Source organism: Kogia breviceps, chromosome 16 (genome assembly GCF_026419965.1).
Source record: "Kogia breviceps isolate mKogBre1 chromosome 16, mKogBre1 haplotype 1, whole genome shotgun sequence".
Classification (NCBI taxonomy): domain Eukaryota; kingdom Metazoa; phylum Chordata; class Mammalia; order Artiodactyla; family Physeteridae; genus Kogia; species Kogia breviceps.
The window spans coordinates 76443585-76449584 of NC_081325.1; positions in this window are offsets into that span (position 1 = coordinate 76443585).

Consider the following 6000-nt stretch of genomic DNA (forward strand, 5'->3'; position numbering starts at 1 on the left):
ACGACAAGAAAACCAGATGAAAATGATCTGTTTTCATTATTACCATAGACTAAGCATTGTGAACACAGTGATAAAATCCTCTTCCACACACATAAAAGCATTTGTCGATCTAAGATCTAATAATTGCTATCAATCACTGTTGAGCTGTGTGTGTGTGTATGTGTGTGTGTGTGTATGTGTGTGTATGTGTGTATGTGTGTGTATGTGTGTGTATGTGTGTGTGTGTGTGTGTGTGTGTGTGTGTGTTGAACTGCGTCCCCCCAAGACTTATGTTCACATCTTGACCCCTGGTACCTGTGAAAGAGTCTTTATTCTGAAGGAGCATCTCTATAGATGTAATCAAGTTAAGATGAGGTCCTAAGGAAGTACCCTGAGCCCTGAATCCAACATGACAGATGTCCCTATAAGAACAGAAAGGAAACAGACACAGGGACAAGACCACGAGAAGTTGAAGGCAGAGACTGGAGCCACGTGACTAGCTGCCAAGCAACTTGACGTCATACTCCCGGCCTCCTGAACTGCGAGAGAGTAAAACTCTGTTGTTCGAAACCACGCAGTCTGTGCTGATTTGTTACTGCAGCCACAGGAAACTAACACGGACGTGTAAACTCCCATGAACGCATTTGTATTTTTATCATTTAATAAACATTGATCCTACGTGAAAGTTCACCCAGAGAACCCCAGGTTACACAGCGGCCCCTGCACAGGAGGACTCATCTCCTGTCTTCGCTTGGTGGGGAGGAGCCTGAGGGTAGGAACCAGGTCAAGCTTGTTCCAGCTGCTTCTCCAGGCCCTGTGTTTAGACATATTCTTGCAGTTAAATCTTAGATTCTAAGTAAGAAGTAATAGTACGTTGACCATAACAACAAAGAAACATACTTGAGTTATTTTAATTCTGTCTTTCATGGTGACCTTTTCGAGCTTTTATTTATGGTTAAAATTTAAAACAGTGGGACAGAGGGCGGACCGCAGGATGGAATATTTCTGTTTGGTAAAATGCAAATCTCAGTTCATTAAATATTTTACTGAATTTGGAAAACATTTTTTAAAATAGAAAGGTACTATCTCAACTGCTATTTGTTTTAAAACGAAACAACAAGTCGAGAAAAGCACTATTATCACTGACTATGACACGTTCATCACTTCCCCACTGTGGGGAGGAAGGGTGGTCGGCAGCCTTTGTCACCCCCATTTTTGCACCAATAAACAAGTATATGCTGGCACTCAGCTAGGTCTGGGGGATACAGAATTACAAGAATAAATACACACAGTCTCTTTCTTCAAGCAGCTTGTAGTTTATGGAGGAGACCAACATACGTGCGATTACACACAGCCATGGTTTCCAAACCTACCGTAGAGTGTTTGTGTGTCCCCCAAACTTGTATGTTGAAACTTACCCCCAATGTGATGGTATAAGGAGATGGGGGACCCTTGGGGAAGGTGATTAGGTCATGAGGGTGAAGCCCCCATGAATAGGATTAGTGTCTTTACAGAGAGTTCCCTCACCCCTTCCACCAGGTGAGGACACATGGTGAAGATGGCCGTCTAGGAAGCAGGAAGGGGACCCCCCCCCCACCAGACACCAGATCTGCCGGCACACTGATCTTGGACCCCCAGCCTCTAGAACTGTGAGAAATAAATGTGTGTTGTTTATAAACAACTGGTCTATGGTCTTTGTTACAGCAGCCTGGGCAGACTAAGACAACACCAGAACTAGCTATGAGTCTTTAAAAAAATGTATAGGCGTCCACTCTGGAAAACAGCTTTATAGGTTCTTATAAAGTTAAACATACCCTTATCATATGACCCAATGGGTATTTACTTCTGGGTATTTACCCTAGAGAAATAAAAATGTGTGTTCACACAAAAACCTGTACTTGAATGTTTACAACAGCTCTATTTAATTGCCCCAAACTGGAAACCATTAGAATGTCCCTCAATGGGTGAATGAATGAGAAAAACGTGGTATCTTGGGACAATGGAATACACCTCAGCAATAAAAAGGAACACACTTGTGACACGCAGCAACTCGGATGAACCTTAGAGGCATTGTGGAGAGTGAAGGAAGCCGATCTCAAAAGTCGTATCACATTCGCACGATGTTATTGAAAAGACAGACCTATAATGGTGAAGAATAGATTCGCGGTTGCCGGGGCGAGCGAGGGGGTTGGCTATGACTGTAAAGGGATAGCCCCGAGGGGGGGTTGGGGGGTGACGGAGCCATTCTGTGTCCTGACAGTTGTGGTGGTCATGGGAATCCATACCTGTGTCAAAACTGATAGAACTTCAAACCCCCCCAAAAATCACCGTTGGTGTGTGGTTGAAAGGTCTTAGTGGTAGAGAGCAAAGGCTTGGGAAGCAGGTGAAGACGGAGCTGTGAAGAGCTGCAAAGAGGTTGTAAATGAATTTTGAATGCAATGGGGAAATGCAAGAGTTTTAATCACGAGAGAAGCATGATTAGATTTGGGTTTTAGTAGGGTCATTCTGTTGACAGGATGGAAGACGGATTGGAGAGGGTTACACTGAAGGGGAAAACATCAATTAGTATCCTATTGCGAGAGATCAATGAAGGGCAAGAGATAATGATTTCAGCTCTGGACATTCTGAGTTAGAGACATTTATGGACATTGAAGCAACGATGTGTATAGGGGGTTGAATATATGAGTCTGAAGCTCAGAAAGAGGCCTGGGCTAAGACTATCAATTTGCTAGTTGAATTCGTACGTACGGATGAAGTTGCTTTCCATGAACTGTATACAGGGTCGCAGGGGGGAACAAGCAGTTTGCGAATGCAGCTAGGGGGCTCACAGTATCTGAAAAGAACAGAGAGAGGAAGGAAGCTGAGAATGTATGGCCAAAGAGACCAGGAAAAGAACCGGGAGAAAATGACATCCCGGAAGCAAAGGAGGAAAGAAGAAAGGATTCAACACGCTGTGTCTGGTTTACTATCACATGATAGATGGATGAGCTACCCAGCCGTTCACAGAGCCAGGAAGTCGTCTGTGTGTCCCCCGGCCCACAGCCTCATTTCACAGCTAAAGAAACCGAGTCCTAGGGACGCTATTTGGCCTGTTTGAGATTCATGGCTAATTCACGGTAAGGCTGTGTCGCTGGTAACCAACACGCCTGGAGGCTGGAATGAATAGTTGGATTTTTCAACGTCTTCCATAAAATATATCTATAAATATATATTATTTTAGTCAACACATTTCCCCGTCAGTTTTTGTTACGTCCACTTATGGGAGAAAAACCTCATCTATCCCAAGCCAAATAAGTCAGGGCCAGCATGAGTGGATTGATTCCATTTTTCTGTGTTTTTTTTAATGTGAATAATCACCAACCTACCTGGATATTTCATTTGCCTTCCGCTCCCCATTCCGTAGAACACAAACATCATTTTTGGACTACCCATAAAAGCCTCAAATTTGGCTCCTAGATAGCTTTCTCAGATAATTATGACGGGAATTCTATTTTGCCCCAGCCTCGACTTTTCCATTTTCTTTCCCAAAGTACTTGCCACTTGCTACCCCACCAGGGTATGGAGACACTCTGAAGTGTATGGGATTTCCTACAAACTGAGATAACTTACCCAGGCCTTCCAATAGCTTGAACACTACCACATAGCTTTAAAAAAAAATAAACCTTATATGTGTTTCAAACCTTACAACTAACCTACTATACAACTGAAATTATTCTATCCAGAAAGGTTAAATGTCACACATTAGAGCCTCAGATTCTCAGTGCGCTCCGTTCTTCCCAGATAAATCTCAGTAAGCGAAAAAAAATAAAAACGTACATTGCCGACATGCCCAGTTTGCTCCCTGATTTATAGATTTCTTAAGATTGGATTTTGCTTAGCAAGGTTGGAAGAAAGAAGAACATTGCATCCAAACACGTGGTGAAAGGATAACTAGTATAGAACTGAAGCTATGGACGTTTGGAGTAGGTATGAAGCCACTCGATTCTTTCTTGGAAAAGGCAGTCATGAGCATTCTTTCCCATGATGTCATATCGTTCAGAAGCGAAGTCTGTCGATAGCCGCTGAAATAATGAAAAGCAAGTGAATGACAAAATCAAGGTGGGCCAGAAGATGCAGGACGAGGTGTCCGATCTGACCGCAGGGCTTGAGATGCAGCCATTCTGTCAGGCACATCCAGCCCACCACTAAGTATGGGTGAGAAATACTGTTTCCTCTTTAAATTTACTTGTATTGGGGGGTTTTGTTTTCTTTTTTCTTTTTGATTTTTTTTTTGCGGTACACGGGCCTCTCACTGCTGTGGCCTCTCCCGTTGCGGAGCACAGGCTCCGGACGCGCAGGCGCAGCGGCCACGGCTCACGGGCCCAGCCGCTCCGCGGCACGTGGGATCCTCCCGGACCGGGGCACGAACCCGCGTCCCCTGCATTGGCAGGCGGACCCTCAACAGCTGCGCCACCAGGGAAGCCCTGTTTTCTTTTTTTAAAATTGAAGTATAGTTGATTTACAGTGTTTCAGGTGTATAGCACAGTGATTCATTTATATATTCATATATATATATATATATATTCTTTCTCAGATTCTTTTTCTGTTATTAGTCCTTTTACAAGATATTGAATATAGTTCCCTGTTCCATACATTAGGTCCTTGTTGTATATCTATTTTATATACAGTAGTGGGCATCTGTTTTCGTCTTTTAAACAGCTACTAAGTTGTTAGGACATAAATAGTTAATAAGTTGCTTGAACCTAACTACTTATACAAAGAGCAGTTAGGACCCACTTTTGGCTTAGGAGTTGCTATGAAAAAATCACTGAGACACGAAGGGGCCAAGAACGGAGGAAGCAGGGAAATCTCTATGCTCTGTTATCAATGGCCTGGTTTGGCGCTTGGCCCGGGAAGGGGAGGGCCCCAGCATGCCCACTTGTTTTTCCTACTGTTGGTGCCTCACCCACTTATATGGGGCCTGAAATTAGTCAGTCACGGAAAATGCCTCCTCAGGAAACAGATGTGCAGGCTGCAGGGGAAACCCACAATCACCGCCCACGCGCACCAGCCCAGGCCTCCATTCATAAAAATTCAGCAAACCCAGGGCCAGGAGACAGAAGGAAAACACCAGCACGGAAGATAACAATAATGATGAACAAATAAAACAGCTCACTGGAGAGCAAACAGAAATAATAATAATAATGAAAGAAATCCAATTTGATCTTGAAAGGTTAGAGAGGAAGTTGCACCCATAAAATTAGAATTGGCTGCAATGAGGAGAAGGAAGGGGGAGGGGCAAAAGAAGATGAGAAGAAGAGAACAGCACCCACAGAAAAGGAAGACACCCTGGAACTAAAAGTAGGATCGTAGGATCAGTAAAATAAAACTGGATGGAAACACCAAGTTGGTTATCTAGACCAGGGCCCTTCTCCACTGTGCAGACCAGACAGTCAGCAGATGCTGTCAAAGCAATCTCCCAGATCCAGAAGCAAAAATAAACAGACAAATGAATAAATGAAGACGTAACAGTCTTGCAAGATATATCCAGGAGGGTCAAACTGATAGAGACTTAGAGACAGAAACGTGAGAAAGAAAGGAACAATAAGAGAAATAATTGAACCATCATTTCCAGGGCCGAAGTTGCTTAGATAATGGTCCACCAAGGCCAGAACAGGATGAAGAAGAAATACATCCACATTCTGATAAAATATAAGAACACCAAAAATAAAAGGAACATTCTAAAAGCTCCCACAACAAGAAATAGAAGAGGGCCATGCGGTATGAATGAACCATTGGTAGCTATGGGAAGCTAAGAAAATCACAAGGACGTTTAAAGGAATCCAGAAGACCTTGGCCTCGGCTCCCTCTTCCTCAAGTGGTTGGACTGAGGGACGTGACATTGCCTTTGCGACAGGTTCCATCACCTTGTTTTGAAGAGGATAAAGTTGCGTAATTATAATACTATGTGCTGCCATGGAGGGACATGTACTATGTGAAAGAAACAAGGTGCAGAGCAAATGGACAGTCTTATCCTATTGA